Source organism: Falco cherrug, chromosome 2 (genome assembly GCF_023634085.1).
Source record: "Falco cherrug isolate bFalChe1 chromosome 2, bFalChe1.pri, whole genome shotgun sequence".
Lineage (NCBI taxonomy): Eukaryota > Metazoa > Chordata > Aves > Falconiformes > Falconidae > Falco > Falco cherrug.
This window is the reverse complement of record NC_073698.1, coordinates 77737729-77755494: the sequence shown is the minus strand read 5'-3', so window position 1 is coordinate 77755494 and position 17766 is coordinate 77737729.

The window sequence follows — 17766 nt, the reverse complement described above, 5'->3', positions numbered from 1 at the left end:
ACAGTTGTTATCTTACTCCATGTTTTACCTGACATAAGTGAACACATGAAAACATCACTTAAAAGCAAAACAGAATCCCTACGTCAGCTGATGTCAAATAAATAAAATGGAGACAAATATACAAACGATCTAAAAATGAAGGTTCGTAGAGATGTTGTGACAAAGAAAGAAGCAAAAGGTGAACAGGAAAGTTTTGATTTGCCACAATTAAAATTGACTGGACCATTGAAAGAAGACCTAATCTACTAAGTTTGTTCATATTTACCTCCATGGGATACTTCAGCAAGATATATATTGTTGCAATGACTTGTCATGGTTTAACCCTGGCCAGCAACAAGCACCACACAGCCACTTGCTCACCCCCCCTCACCCAGAGAGATGGGAAGGAGAATTGGAAAGGAATGTAAAACTCAAGGATAAGAAGAATTTAATAGTTAAAGCAAAAGCCACACATGCAAGCAAAGCAAAGCAAGGAATTCATTCACTGCTTTCCATGGGCAGGCGTCCCCAGGGAAACCAGGCTCCATCACTCATAATGGTTACTCGAGAAGACAAATATCATAATGCCAAATATCCCCCACCCCCCCCTTCCTTCTCCTTCCTCCAGCTTATATACTCAGCATGACATCACATGGCATGGAATGTTCCTTTGGCCAGTTGGGTCACCTGCCCTGGCTGTGTCCCCTCCCAGTTTCCCATGCCCCTCCAGCCCTCTGGCTGGCAGGGCCCAGGAAACTGAAAAGTCCTGGGCTTAGTGTAAACCTTACCTTGCAACAACTAAAAACATCCGTGTGCTTCAACGTTGTTCTCACATCAGAGCCAAACACACAGCACTGCACCAGCTACTAAGAAAAAAGTTAACTCTATCCCAGCTGAAACCAGGACATTACTGAATATATCAGTCTTGCTGAGTCTCAGTATTCAGTGAATGTAACATTAGAAGAGAGCAGGAAAAGGAGCACTTTCCACAAGAGTTTGGTCAGGACAGGGAGTTGAAGTGTAAGAGCCTTATTGTGTACCATCTCACCTATTAGCAGACAACTGTGGACCTCTAGTTTTAAGTCAGGGCAAAATCATTGAGTTAAAACCAGACTTAATTTCTTGGAAAAGCTGTGCAGGACATTTTGACATGCGCTATAACATTATGGGAAAACTGAGCAACAACACAGAGGCAATTAGTGACCAAGAAACAATGATTCAGAGCAGCGTGAGATGATCTAGGCATCCAGTGAACTTCAGCGGTAGCTAAGATAATTTAGCCTGCATAAAAAATTTCAGAGAGTTCAATGTTCTACATCACAGCAGTACAACCTGCAGTGGTTTAATTTCTGTTAAATCATAGGAAATTCTATATCAGGAAAATGTCAGTATTTTTACTAAACTGCTAATCATTTCAATTGCAATGGCTTGGCCCATCAAGGATCCCTAGTCATCTTCCCTCACTCACTTCTCATGCCTGCTTCCAGTCCAGTTACGCTTGCCTAGGCAACATCTGTGGCTGCTGAGTCTTAGTATCATCCACCAGGCTCCTCCAATTTCTGTTGTTCTTCCCACTGCATATTAATCAGTTTTCAGAAGTGGAAAATATGTTTCTAGGTTCTAGATTCAGCAGCAGAGCCAATGAGAACATGTCCTTTCTTTCCCCAAAGAAGCATGGACCCCGAGTAGCCTGCAGGTGTCTGAAGTTGTACTTACAGGAAAGATCCTGCTTAGCCTAGCTCTCAGCTGGAACAAGATCATGGTTGTGAAATTGCAAAAGGATACCTCTTGCTAAAATCCATGTTTGACACCATCTCCCACAGCATTCCCTTTGAGAAACTGGCTGCTCATGGCTTGGGCAGGTGTACTCTATGCTGGGTAAAAAGCTGGGTGGACAGCTGAGCCCAAAGAACAGCAGTAAATGGAGTTACACCCAGGTGGCAGTCAGTCACAGGTGCTGCTCCCCAGGGTCAGTATTGGGGCCAGTTCTGTTTATTATATTTATTGATGATCTGGACTAGGAGACTGAATGTACCCTCACTAAGTTTGCAGATGACACCAAGCTGGGTGGGAGTGTTGGTCTGCTTGAGGGCAGGAAGGCTCTGCAGAGGGATCTGGACAGGCCGGACGGATGGGCCAAGGCCAGTTGTATGAGGTTCAACAAAGAGAAGTGCTGGGTCCTGCACCTGGGTCACAACAACCCCATGAAATGCTGCAGGCTGGGGCAGAGTGGCTGGGAAGCTGCCTGGTGGGAAAGGACCTGGGGGTGCTGGCTGACAGCCGGCTGAACATGAGCCAGCAGTGTGCCCAGGTGGCCAAGAAGGCCAACAGCATCCTGGCTTGTATCAGAAACAGGGTGGACACCAGGACTAGGGAAGGGATCGTCCCCCTGTACTTGGCATGGGCGAGGCCGCACCTCCAAAACTGTGTTCCGTGTTGGGCCCCTCACTGCAAGAGGGATGTAGAGGTGCTGGAGCGTGTCCAGAGAAGGGCAGCAAAACTGGTGAAGGGTCTGGAGCACCAGGCTTATAAGAAGTGGTTGAGGGAACTGGGGCTGTTTAGTCCGGAGAAGGGGAGGCTGAGGGGGGATGTTGTTGCTCTCTACAGCTACTGGCAGGAGGCTGTAGGCAGGTGGATGTTGGTCTCTTCTCCCAGATAACTAGCAACAGGACAAGAGGAAAAAGCTTCAAGTTATACCAGAGGAGGTTTAGATTGGATATTAGAGAAAATTTCTTCACTGAAAGGGTGGTCAAGCATTGGAAGAGGCTGTCCAGGGAGGTGGTGGAATCACTATCCCTGGAGGTATTTAAAAATGCATAGATGCAATGCTCAGGGACATGGTTTAGTGGTGGACTTGGCAGTCCTGGGTTGATGACCTCAAAGGTCTTTTCTAACCTAAATGATTATATGATTCTATGCTTAAGTTCCAAGCACATCAGGTGAAGATTTATCTCAAGAAAAGATTATTAAATATTCCACTGGAGAGAAAAATCACATTTTTTCCATCAACGTCCTATTGAAAACAAACAAATTATTTGAGTAAAGGTTTCCTCTGTCCTTCAGAAATATCCATCTAAGCATATTTCTTGTCTGGAGAAGTTTCATCCAAGTGAAATTCAGGTTCTGTACACAGATAAGAAATAAATACATGCTCTTATGTGGGAAGTATTAAACAACCTGAATAACATTGAATGGTTTCTCCTCCACTAATAACATCTATTTACTTTCTCTCAGTTGTATGAAGAACTATACCATACCCAGCAATTTCCCAGTGATATCAGGCTTTTATGAAAACCATGTTCTTTATTTTTTTCAAACAAATAGCCAAGGAACAACTGTGAATATTTCATTCACTTACAAAAAAAGAAAGAGGGTCTGTCTCCATAAATCACCTGGCCATATTAAGTTTGTGAACCAGTATTGTTCTGTATACAGTGCCACAATTCCTACTACATCTGCATAGGACAGTCATTACGTGCTACTTTATAATCATTTAAATGAGAAGAGATATATGGATTAACAACCAATGTGTGTTAAGATTAACAGTTTGTGGACTCCTATAATTAAGGTACTTTCTGTTGAAGTACTGAAGAGCGCATATGCAACACAAATGGTCTTGGAAGTAACAGCACCTTTTACAAACTTGGTGAGATTAAATTGCAATACAAATTGGCTAATAAAGAACTTAATTAGTAATTCTTTAAACTCAAACACGTAATAGAAAAAAAAAAAAAGAACAAAAGTGACTGCTACCTAGCTCTTCTGTGAAAACCAAAATCAACACTATATAAATAAATACAAAACCAAATCACTGTAGAAAAGCAAGTATGCCTTGAGATGCAAAAGTACGTCTACTGCAAATTCACAGATACCTATGCAGTTTAATCAAAGGTAAAAATACCAATGCCATAAACTGAAATAAAACATAATTCGAAAGAATATACGCTATTCACAGCCTAAGAGATATATTAGTACAGTTTCTCAATATTTGATATTCAACATGACCTCAGTAGCAACACATGGTCTATTTTTCTAAGGCATCATTAGATAGATAGATACTTTTCAAGAATCCTGGCCCCTCTCTTTGGGAGTATAATTCCCATAATTCATAATTAAATGAACAACGGTATCCAACAAGTACTTAAATTCAGTGTTTGGATCCTTTTAGAAATACCTTTATGGACTAAAGTAAACCACTCAGAACATAAAGCAGTATTTACATTTCAGAGGAATGGAGGGAAGTGTAAAATAAGTGCTCAGACCCTAGTCTCAACCAATGTAAACATATGCAGCATTTAAACAGCCACTCAATTCTAAGGAACTATAAACAAATAATTTTATGGTTGGTTTGGCTACTGTCCTTCAAGGGGAACCCAAGACAGCTGTGCAGCTACTTGCCCCCTTTCACGACTCCATCATGAAGTCCATTCAGCCTCTCTTGGCTCCCCAAGCAAAACATAGTCAATGATTTTTGAGATTGCATCCCTGCTTTCCCCGCAGGAAAAGTCAAGGGCAGGGGGATCTCTCCACCCATCAATAGTGGTCTCAGCCCACCAGCAGCTCAGTCCCTATTTCATTCTCCAGTGATGTCACTCCTCAGTTTTCAACTTGCTGGTGTACATAAATGCTTGCTACTAAAAAAATAAATATTTCATTCTTCAGTTCCCTCTTCAACCACGGAAGTTAAAAAAAGGAGGGAAAATCAGGTTGCGTCTTTGCTTTCAAGATGTATGCAAAACCAAACATCCAATAGGGGGTGTTACCATACATAAATAATGGGCATGAAACACTATAAATGGGGCTGGAGAGCATAAACACAATTTGTTTGCATTCTCAGACATCCTCTCCTGAAGGCTTTTCATGTTTAGATGCTATAAATGCCATCTAATGCCACCATTCCCACAGGCACATTTGTTCCTTCTACTGGCCAGTCCAATCAACGTGAGATTCACACACAGGGCCACAGACTGGGAGATGCCCAGTCATGTAACAGCAGACCATATCCGCCACAGGAGCAGGGGAGGCCACAGGGTTTGGCTGCCAGAGGGGAGCATAGGGATGTATGGAGCACAGTGCCACAGCTTGCTCCTGCCCTTGTGCACCACACGCCGTCGGGGAACAGACTACAGAGCTGTCAGTCAAGAGAGTGTGGAGAGGAGCCCTGGGGGAAGGAAAGGTAGCAGCGGCACTAATGTGTGAGACATGGCATGGCAGTAGGCAAGTGTGAGGAGACAGGTGCTAAAGGATCTTGCACTCACCGCAGGAGACTTAACAGGCCTGTTTGACATCTGCACAGTACAGAGGAACAGCAGAAGGTGCAACAAATCCATCTGGGAGCCTTCATGCAGTAGGAAGATACAGATCAGGCAAAAAGCACCAGAGAAAGGTCCAATTCCTTGAATTCCAGCAGACTGAGAATCTACACCTTTCACCACATCAACAGGACAAAACAGGAGTGGAGTGAGAGTTGTGCCCAGCTGTCTGCTCCATACACCTCCCACCACCAGGCACCACATGCAGTTGTTGGTAGGTAGCAAAGGCTACTGCTACCACGCGTGGCAGTAATCGCCACTAATCTGCAGTGCACTACAGTTTCTGCACAGCTGTATTTCTGACTGGTTCGAGCAGGCAAAGAAAAGCTCTGCTTTCTTCTGTCTTACAGGGGCCTACAAAGGGACCATAAACATTCCAAAACAAATTCTAGGATGTCTCCATTCATCCTATGTGCCCCTTCAGAGCTTCCCACAAATCTATGCACTGACTGGTGGCTTCTAACCATTGCTAACTATCCCGTAAGTATTTAATAGTATTCCCCCAAACTGTTCAGCAAGAAGTTGAGTTGTCACAGAGTTCCATGTCCCTTTGCTTTGCCTTCCTATTTGACACAATCCGAAAAGTATTGGATTATGGATATAGCTTCTATTTACACATAGCAATGCTGCGTCTGTTCTGGAATCATCACGTTGTTTCCAAAACAAAGAGTTCATTACAGGTATTTCTACAGACGATGCCTGTTGTTGACACTCACAAGTATCCCTGTGGAATTGTGTACATCCATAGGTGGGTGTTAGTTGCAAAAGCATTTTAATGAAGCTGCTCCCAAGCCTGATGAAAAAATGCAAGAACATCTTATGTTTAGAGGAAGGCACCTCTGAATTACCCATTTATGGAAAGAGCAGTCCTCTTGCAGAGATACTGAAGTGTAACTACTTCTGAAATGTGTAATAATTATTTTTCTACAAATGCCCACTATCATGATCCATGGCAATTAAAATAAAACTAAGCTCTACAGGCCCAAGCCATCACCCCCTGTTAAGTAACTGTGAAAGGAAGAACATTTTTAGCATATTAAGAATTCTTAAAGTTCTAGTATCTCTTACAGCTGACAGAAAAAGCAAGTTATGGAAAAATATAAGATGTCCTCCTAAGTGAGCATGTGGAATTTCTTTAGAAGACTATGTTTCTTTACACTTGAGAGAAGATTTTTTGATTACAACAGTATTAAATAGTAAGGATCAGAAAGCATTGAGAAATCATTTAAAAAACTCATTTATTTTCAGTTGACCACAGGAAAGGAAAAATCATTTTGGCTTGGAGGGGAAGAGAAAACTTGAAGAAAGAAATAAAACTAGAAAACAGGAAAACATCATGTCACCAAAGATAAAAGTTTCTGACATCTCATTTATCTTGATAACATGATAAAGGAATATAACGGATATTTATTTCCAAATTTAATTCATACATATTTGTTGATAAGGATGTGATCTTTTGACTTTTTCATAACATACTGGAGATAAACATCCTTAAAACAAACCCTCCAGCACTTTCAGAAGCTAGCCTTCCATCTATAATTAACAGTGTTTTCTTCTTCTTAGAGTTTCGACCTATCTTCTATATGGATTTCAACAATACTGTTTATTATCCTCTTTATTATGTCGAATATGTCAGACAGTCTGTCATAAACACAGCTTAAAATGCATTAATTGGGAAAAGAAAGTCACTAGCTTTATCAAGCAATAACTCCCCAGTCACAGCCTGATCTGAGCATGTATTATTTCATTATGCGATCCAAAACAACAAGATTGGCAAGGAGAAACATAAAAACTCATCAAATATTGCCAGAAACAACAGATACGATAAAACAGTACACATTAGCATTTAAAGCCTGCCAAAGACTTAAATGAGTGAGAACTGGTGAGGTTGCCAACTAGAGGTAAGATGGATATGAGAATTGCTCACCTGAATGCTACTTTTTTTTTTTTTTCTGGTGGAGCAGAACTTAAGGGGAGATGGCTCATTAAGTCAATGTGTGATTTTGAATAAACTAAGTTTCTTAAGAGTGGACTCAAAGTTCACTTTTGGGCCTTGTGGTGAATCCCACTTTCTAACTTTTCCACATGAAGCAGAACAAATCAAACTCATTCCCTAGAGATATATGTCCTTCTTCTCTTGGTAACTGCCACAGTCCCTCTTTCTGTCACTCCTTGGTTCTTGTATGACACCTCTCTAGCATGGGGAGGCAAGAAGTGTGGGTGGTAGAAGTACAAGCCACAGTTCAAGATGTGGTCAGTTAATTTTGCCTGTCGTGAACATCTGTTAGCAGCTAATAGATTAACAGTGAAGAAATGCTGAATCGTGCCACACTGGTGCAATAGTTTGGGTCTCTCTCAGACACAGTGAAACTTATTTTCACCAAAGTTACAGAATTTTAGTTATCTTAACGACTTGGAGGTTAATAGACCCAACAGATTTAAAAGGTATGAGAGAGTCTGACTGACAGGTGGGTAATACCAGACTCATTTTATTTTGGAAACCAGGCTAAGAAAAATAAATGTGACTTGCTTCTGGTGGAATATATCACTGGAATTCTGATATCTGATTTGTAGTTTTGACATAAATTGGTAAAAATTATTGGTGATCTTTAATACCCCGTCCCAACAGGTGTTCTCTTCAGCTGGCAATGCTCTAACGCACAGATTTAGGTATGATCTATTGAGTTCATACTGGCTGCTGAATTTTGTCTACTTCAGCAAAATTCATTACTAATGTCTACTTATGCATTTGTTGCATGCAGGGTGTTGTTATACTCCAAAGCTTTATTAGCCAAGCTCATAGCTGATGGCACATATCGCTTCCCACAAAGGCTCACCATAACAGCACTACCTGGGTTTGCAGGGCCCCGGAGGCTTACACCATGAGGACAACAGCACAAGACCTGCAAGGGAAAGGCTACTGCCACCAAGGCCCTGGAAAAAGCTGCCAGAGAAGCAGAGCTGAAAGGGTACAGAGCTACAAGCAGAGGGAAGGCTGCAAGATTGCTAGTGGAATGCCTTTAGTACTGCAGGGGTTAATTCATCCAAGGAGCTGTGCAACACATTGAGCTGTTAACATTCAACTTGCCATTTGTGGAGGTTGCTTGGAGCACTTCAGAGTATGAAAGTCAGTAAACAAAACCAAGCTATTAATGCATTCTGCAGCATTGTCTGCTCCCCAGCAGCACAAACCAGTGTCAGGAAAGATAGGCAGTGCACTCACAGCTATAAGAGCTTAAAAACACAGAACTTTCTCCTTCCTTGAGCACTGATTTCAAGGCACCAAACTCCAAGTATCTCAGAGTGTGAGTGCCTTGATAGCACCTATAGCTATAGTCAGCTCTATACAATGCCTCTGCAGGCTCACACCTTCTCTCAGCCCCTCCAGTTTTAGCTGTATCCTTGTGATGTAGTCACAGTTGTGGGGCAGCATCTAGCTCAGTGTCTGATTGCCAGGTGGCAACGAAGCCCTTTATACATGAGCCATGAAAAAATATATATTGTCACTTACAAGAGGAACAGACTCAGGGAAAAAAAATAAATCTGCTTTTTCTCACAAATGAACCATCCCACCACTCCACTATTCATGAATGTGAACAGGAGATGCGGCCTGCTGAAGGCACTGCTTGACTGGAGATGTGAGAGCATACGTGTATGATGAACACATGACACAATAGCAAGTCTGGTGTCAAAAGTCTGCATTTATCATCTCACTTCTCAGATGTATAGGGCTTGGTGAGTTTAAGCCCAAGACATGCTGTGGCAAAATCATTAACATGCATGTAATGTGAAACCAAGTCTCCAGCTCATTTACCACAGGTGGAATTATTCTATCCAGTGCAGTTGAAGACCTGGTCATGTTGCAGAATAAATGAGAGCAGATGACTTCAGGTTGTCAGTCAAAGGGACGACTCAGCTTAGTTTGGTCACCTGCTAGGATTATATGCTGTTTGGTCTCACAGCTATACAAGAGCAGGCAGTTCTCTGGTGCAAACATCTCCTTTTTCTATGTAGGTTACACGACTGCCATGCCCAGAACATGTCCCCAGAGCCTCTATAGCTGAAATCTGGGTAATTGTAGGGCAGGACACAACCAGAGTCTCCACTCAGACTAGAAATTTCAGGTGGTTCCAGTGAAGGGCTAGGCTACTAATGTGCCTCCTTATGAAATCCACCTGCATTTGTGTCCCAATTAAGCTAGTACTTTCCTCCATCCTGTCAATAGGACACCTGCAATATTTCACTTATGTCAAGGAAAATATCTGGAAATGCTAACAACCTTGAATGATAACTTTCTAATGAGAAAAGATCCTTATGCAGGATAAGGGGGTCATTTTAGATGAACAGGAGTATGAAAATTCCTGACAGACTGATTAACTGAAGGAAAGCTAGAGAAGGAAAGCAGAAATCTTTAGCAATTTGACAACCAGAAAATTTTTAGAGGAGTGCATTTTTTATATCTGAAGCCGAATTAAAAACAGACAAATCCTGCATGCCTTTTCCACTGGGTAACTTTTCTGTCTCCATGTCTCCATTACCCACAGATTCCACTATGCGAGACATCTGGTAGACACCACACACTTTCCCACCATGTCACCTGGATCTACAAGCCATGCAGTTCCCTGATCCCTCTCCCACTCGGGCTCCCTATATCCTGATCTGTGACCCACAGATCACTTGTCCCCAGCACAATGGCCATGAAGCAAGAGAAAAACTAGAGAACTGCATGCAGCTGTGGTGCTTGTGCCTCTCACAGTGTCCCTTTCCCAAGGCACCCTAGACAGAAGATGACCTCTTGCTGTGGTCTGGTGCAGCAGTTTCTTGCCTGCAGTGTGATCCTGCAAGCCTGTGGGCATGCTTCCTTCCCTGACACTGGGCAGGCAGGAGGCTGTGAGTCTGGCTCAAGCTCTTTAGATCACTGGCTCATGGTAATATTTCTTATGGAATCCTATGAAGGAAGGCAAAGCAATTGTCCCAGCCAATGAACCCTGCAATCCTTCACAGTCCTCCACATAACCTCCAAAAGGGACCCAGTTCTCAGTCCCACCTTGAACCAGGTGTTGGGCAGGCTCTTATTTCTAACAGAAAATGGTTGTATGCCAGTGGGACCAGACAGAGAGAGGTATTGCTGTCAGTCCTGCCCCCTGAAGTGCAGACTGACGTTGCCTCACTCCTGATCCCTCCACACATTGACAATACGATGCGCTACCCTGGAACACAGTTGCCTTGGAAGAAAAAATGCTGTAAAAGATGAATTTCAGCTAAAATTCTTAAAAAGCAGCTGGAAACAGCTGTTGTGATCCTTTTGGAAGCATCTTGGTCTCACTCTGTAGAAATCAGAGCTAGTTCCCAAGCTATCCATCAAGAAGCAGTTTTTTCCAGTTCTATCCCTCTCACTATTGTTTCCTTCCACAGCAGTGAGCTGTCTGTGTTTTGTTCAACACACAACTCTTTTCTCTACTTCTTGCTGCCCCCTGCTTGGGCATGGACCTCAAGTCCTCATCTGATCTGCAGCAGGCAGTCCTTGCTGGGTTCCTGGCCCCACACCTCAGCTGGCAATCATGCTTTCCTTTTCCACCCTTCCACTCAGGTGAGAGCGGTTTGGCAGGAGGACGCTCCTGAGACACTGCAGAAACTCAGGTCCAGCTGTGTCATGAAGGGGAGCAAGCATGCTGTTCCAGCTAATAGAAACGGGCTGGGGGTCTACAGCCCTCAGTCCTCCACTTCTGGTGTTTTGTGCTTGAGAAGATAGACTGTCTTGCTTCCCGTGGCCGGCATCCCTTACACACCACGGACAAAGTACTGCTGTAGCTAGGAGTGCCATACTGGACAGGTATCTAACTCTGCACAGTGTCTAATGGAAGAAATGGTTACAGAGCACAGAAGATAAAAACTGTCCATGCTGCGTACAGTGCTGTTATAAGTAGGCACCTTAGCTACTTGGTGTCATTTATCCCAGTGAGCTGTGCCCACACGGAGCTCAGCATGGACCAAATCAGTCTGTTTCTCCTTCTTCAGATTCATATCTCTATATTTCTCTCTGAATGTGTCAACATAACATGAGAGGGACAAAACCAAACATTTTTTTGCCCCTCAGACACCTCCATTTGCTGAGGCAACACGATAATGATGTCCTCAGTGCTGGCTCGTGCTATGGGCTGTGGTCACTTGCAATGAACTCTGTGGCCATAGCTCCACAGCACAATGCAATTTATGAATTTTTTCAAGAGAAGTCTCTCCTCAGTCATCTGCCAAGTTACAGGGATAATCAGCAATTCATCATTCACAACAGTCCCCTGTATCTATATCCCATCTAACGGTTTCCCATTCTGCTGTTTTATTAATCCCTAAGAGTGCATCAAGAATTTGTCTTGGATACCTTCCCAAAGAAGGATGCTGGCTGCCAAGAGGATCTCCTCACATATGGGCCTCCAGTCCCCTTACACTCACACATGCATGTTCCCACATGTCCGATGAATCAAAAAGCCTAGAAAAGAGTGGGCAGATTCTTCTGAGGTTACTGTACTCAGCTGCACTTGTTGAAGTTAGAATTACAGATTTATTTTAAAAGCACCTACAGCTGAATTTAAATTTTATTTCCTCTGGCAGCAAAGTTAATGGGGTATTTTTTTTTTCCTCAGAGCTCTAGGTTTCTTACCCTTAATACTTAGCAAACATGAGATTGCTTGCCAGGTAAATTGCTTCCTTGCACATCCAGCTCTCCCTCTGCATCACATTCCCACAACCCTCAGGCATCAGGATGGGAGACAGTAGACAGTAGATATCATCCGTAGGTCCCTTTCTGAGGACTTTGAACCTCTCAGAAACACTAAACTCATGTTAGTGCCCCAAAATCTGCTGCACAGATTATTTAAGGGCATTATCTAAGCTCCTGCTAAATCCCTGCATATAAATATATAACTCTGGCCATGGGCAGTACCGCTTCTGTCACTGAGAGAAGCAATGTGCAGAAGAGGACTGCACATTGCAGGGGAACAACGCACACAACTCATGCTATAGGATGCCCGCAACGCTTATGGGCTTCTGCCTGCAAGGCTGATTCTAATGCCTGAGCAAGCCTGGGCTTTGTAACACAGGGTGGGTTTTTAAAGAACCATTTGCTAGTTTCCATTTTGTTTTCATAACAAAACCAGCTCCACATCCAGCCTTGGTTAGTCTTAATACCTAGTATTGTTTTTGTTGTGCAAGGAGATTTTATGATTATACTTTCACTGTTTTAGTCCAGAACTAATGTTGAACTGTTCTACAATTACCCAAAGATACACATGCACCAGGCTCATAATTAATTCCATTTGCTCTTGGTGATCAAATTTCTGAAAAGGGCAACTGAAGAGCTGAATAGGTTTGAGTGATTTCTTATGTACATTTTAGTACACAATATTTTCTAATGAAATCTATCATATTCCAGCTTGGGACCAGCCAAAAGTGTTCTTCCTGCATCACAAGAATTTTTGAGACTGCAAAAATTATGTCTGTCCTATGTCAAGATACAGTGTAGAAATATAAACACTAACTCCAAAAATGGAAGAAAGTCAACTTGAGTCACACTGTGTGGTTTCTGAGTTAATAGGGTTTTTTAATTAATCTTATTGTCTTCTTTTATTTTATTTTATTTTTTAGTTAGTGCTTGAAACTTTCAGGGGGAAAAAGATCAGAATAGTCACTATGATCCAAAAAGATGAAGTTTTCTGAATTGAAATAGTCAAATATGGTGCTGACAATTTTGAAAGCCTTTTCCAAAACATTTACAGTTGGGCTACTCATTATCACCATATCTGCTTACAAATTAGTTTGAATTTTTTGGGGGAAAATAAAGCAAAAACCCAAAATAAACAAAAATGAAAAAGGAAGTAAGAGTTGTTCAATGAATTGCTGACAAGCCCAAGTGACGATATTCAAAGCACAACATCTGATTCCATTCTGCATCACATCACATCAATATTCTGCAGCCAAACCTGCCTATTTCTACAGATTGCTATGAAGGCCGTATTTCCGTAAGAGTTGGTTGAACCGTGACCAAAAATGCAAAAATATGGGATACAAACAGACAAGCCAGTAGAAGATAACTCTGCAATATGAAACTTTTTCAAAAAAGATGTCAGGAAAGTATGTTTGTCTCAGCAGCCTTTATACTCGACCAGAAATAATCTGTCCCGCAGACCCAGGCTGAATCTAGCACAAATCTGTATCATATGCTCAGTCGAATTTGAGAAAATGCATTTTGTTGCCCATACCTGATCCAGTTGAAACTGAGACTGCCAAGTCAGTGCACTGTCCAATATAAAGAGCTTGAATGGCTATTTCAGGCCGAAACAGTCAAAATGCAAGGCGGTATCACACGTACACTGCCGCATTGCAAAGCATATGATTTTAATAAAATGCATCTCATGTTCCAGCACACTGTCAAATCCCAAGCTGAAATTTTGGAAATACCTGTCTAATGACTGAACACAGAAATGAATTCACAAGTTCTATGCCTAGCATTAGCAGTGAAAAAATCTAACCATCTAGTGTGGATGGCTGACAAAAATATTCCCTTAGCCCCTTCGCAACAAACAGGGAGTGAAGGCTGCAAAAACCATCCTTCCTGTGTTCATTCCTAGAATGTGAAATGACAATGGAAGATTTTTGCAGCCATCCTCCAAGCAGATTTAAAAAAGAAAGTCTGTGTGCTTCCCCTGGGAAAGAATATACAATTTCCAGTCAGGATGCATTTGCACAGTCCAGGAGACTCTGGGAGTGGGGGACAAAAGCACAAGGTTAGAAAACAAAATTCAAGTAAAATGAGAAGTCTGAAAAAGACAGAGGAGACAGTTAAAGGAAAGCCTGTATAAGTAGGGAATGTACTTTCAAAAACAAACTGTGTTTTCTGCTTTATGGCTGTGTGGCAGAGTGGTACCTGCTTTCCTTCCACTCCTGACTGCAGTAAGCTGAAGGTGGTATGGCAGGAATTCTGAACGCCAGGAGCTGGCAAGTTTTGCCAGGTCTTTGCTACACAAAGAAAAAGGAGCAGGTCATTAAACATCATTCAGAATTGCCACTGATGAAAAAGAAAGCATTTTTGTGTTTAGTGTTCTTGCACGGGTGCAACTCCAGATAAGATATAGGGTGCAGGAGGTCGACAAAATCCTATGTCTCTGACACTGGTGCCTGACACGAGACAATACACGACACCATGACAATGGGAATAGGGGACAGAATCAGAGCCATTTAAGCATCTCCCGATAAATCAGTTCCTAGCTAACATGCATCTTTTTGTGTATGCCATTTCTGTAGCACAGCTAAATGTCATCATGTTCTTTGCAATGAATGGATACAGTTTTGATAGGTTCCTATGGATATTTTACATGTAAAATCAATCAATCAATAAATAAATTTACTGACTCGGGGGTGGGGTGGAAGCTTTTGCTAACAACTGTTAGAGTTTTCCCATAGTTTCCAAGGAAAACAAGGTTTACACAATTGTGCAGTCTGCCTGTCTCTTCCCTCTCTCTGATTGCTTTTTAACCGTTCACATCAGATCATCTGCATTTGGTAGCACTGGGCAGCCAAACAGTGCACCTGTGGTGGTTGGACAGTCACCGTATCCCTAGCTGAAGGAGAAGGGAATTAGAGGCATCTGTAACACATACCTGTTGGGAAGTAGGTTTCATCAGGTTAGATGTGACTACAGTTTTGCTACCATCAAAACTCTGAACACTTTCATGTCAAATATGCAGGGAGTCTTTTGTCAGCTCTCAATCCATCTATATACCTGCACAGTACTCTACCAATATGTTGCCAGCATATAACCAGCGTAGCATCCTGTAACCAGTAACGCTATTCTGGAAAGCTAAAAAAAGAACCCTGACATCACTTCTGACACTTTGAGCTGGAAAATTGTAAGAGTTTTAACATTTGCTTCTTATGTGCTTTGTATGGGTCCCAGAGGATACCCAGGCCGAGAGGTACACAGTGGCCAACCCACTGCAGAAAGGTCAGAAGCTGCCCCACAGCATTTGGCCTCTGGGTCAGGGATTGCTCCCTGGAGCAGTGAAACAGAGCCAATTTCAGGAGTGAGAAACTGGAAAGACATACTTGATACCTGTGTTTACAATACAAAAAGAAATATGACAATGAATGTATTAACCACAGAGCTGCAAGAATCAAATGCTGCAAATGATAGTGATGTCCATAAGAGAGGAAAAGGTGAATGGCAGGTCATTTTCAGGTGCTGTGATGTGACTGAATAGCTACTGCAGACTTCATTGCAGGCATTTTGGGGTTAGGGTTTAGCCTTTAGTTTTGCCATCTTCATACTTCATCATCATCACTACAGACTACATTCACAAACAGAACAAATCATGCCGATCAGCTTCTGCAAGAAAAGTTCCCAAAATATTACATAGTTTGTCAACAAATAATTAGCTCAGTGGCTATGAAAACGAAGTGACTGGTATACTCTTGCCTTAGTGAAATTAATTATTATTTCCTAGTTGCATCTCCATATTAATTTCTTGAAAGAGGTTTCCAGTGGAGGTGTCTTGTTGAGCAGGTATGAGCTAAAGGTTTTGCTTCCAAGAGCCTGGTCTGGAGGGAGGAGGTGATGGAATTTGACTCGTCTGCCCAAAAGAAGGTACAAATGTGCAACTCCCTGGGGACTTTTTTCTCTGCCAGCCTGCAATCTGTGTTAATTTATTAAAGTGTGATATAAAAAATACAGCAATGGTAGGGCTAAGGAGGAGACCTGCTGGAAATTACAAATTGTCTGTGACAAGTGAACACAGCACCATGTTTCATGGAAACAGTGAATTGGACACTTGCCTGATTCAGCAAAGAAGCTGTCTTTATAATTTGCATTTCACTTAAATTTTATCTGTACCCTAGTTTTATTTCAAGAATTTGGCTTTAAATACTGATTTTTCTTCACTCTCTCTGAACTTCATTTCCCTTGAAATAATTTTTAAAATTAGAATTCTTATTTATCAGTTGTCAAGTACAAAAACTAATTTGATTCAGCATGAAACACAGTTCTGATACAGAACAAAGCTGAAGGATTGAATCAATAGTGAAAGCTGAACAGCTAGTCTTCAATTCACATTAAAAGAAGATGAAGTTTTCCAGTCTATTAAAAGAAAAGCTGACATTTGGGCAATGAAAGGCACACACATAAGACCCTTTTATTGTAAGAAATTATCAGGAGTCCAAATCTTCAGAAAAGTAAAATAAAATATTACCTGTGAAAGTCAAATCCACAGGAAACAAATCCAAGATAAAGATGTACTCCATCTGTGGACCCTGAAAAGGAAGAGAAGGTGGTGGGCAGGGGAAAATGTTTTCAACATGCTTCCAGTTACCAACCAAACCCTCTTTATACAGCTGGCCTTTGTCTCTGTGCTCCTCCATGATCGGGCCAAATGCCATTGTATGCAATCACTGGGTTGCATATGCCAGAGGTATTAATCTAATGTAAATGTCTGGTAAAGTTTTGCAGCTGCTTTTCATTCTTGGAATGTTGGCAGAGCTGATTTGGAGGACTGATAGACAGATGTTCTGTTTGCTCCCAGGTTTGTCTGGCTCTTTCACTTAGCAATGCAAATATGCATCGTTTATAATGCACAGACACATCTGAAACCACACAGAGCCCTTACGTGTTCATGTTCAATAAAACTGCTTAGAGGAAGAGATGAGCCATTGCACTTTAACCTTGTATAGTACCACTTCTCTTGATGGAAATAGAGCAGCTAGCAAGAGTTGTTTGGGAGAGAACGGAACCAGCTATGTGATATCACTTCATAATGTTTAAAAAATGGTTGTTATAAAAAAATGAGTGCATGCTTCTGATTCTTCACTGTTCAGCAGGGAATACAGTACTTGGCAATGTGGATGGGAGATAGAGTTGGGAACAAATATAAAATGAGAAAAAAGACCCTAAAACCAACCCCCCCAAAAAAATCCCTAAACCAGCAAAAACTAAAAAAAAAACTAAACTGGCGAAAGAGCCAGACAAACCTGGGAGAAAACCAGAAAAGTGTTAAAATGGCTGTGTTTGATATGAAGAGGTACTTTATGTAAGTAAAAATGAAAATTCTTGATGGTTGGACAAATACTTCAAAATTATATTTTGGGTTTCATGAAATTGCCACTAAAGAAAAATGACAGCAAGTATTTTTACTGCAGTAAGGGGGAAATGTATAAAGAGTTGACAGACTCAAAAAGCATTGAATATTGCAATTTCTGGAATTCACTGAATCTTAAGGAGAAAACAGAAAAACCAAAGAAGAAATTCTAAAACTAGATGGTGGACAAAGCTATTACACCATGTTTAGATGAATCACTGCATGAAAATCCATCTGTGACAGATAAAGCTACAAGACTCTTTGGTACAAATTAGAAGCACAGAAGAATTAAGAGTAACATGGGGCATATTTTTTAATCAAATCAGTGAATTGCGCAACAGCCTGTAAAATCCTTT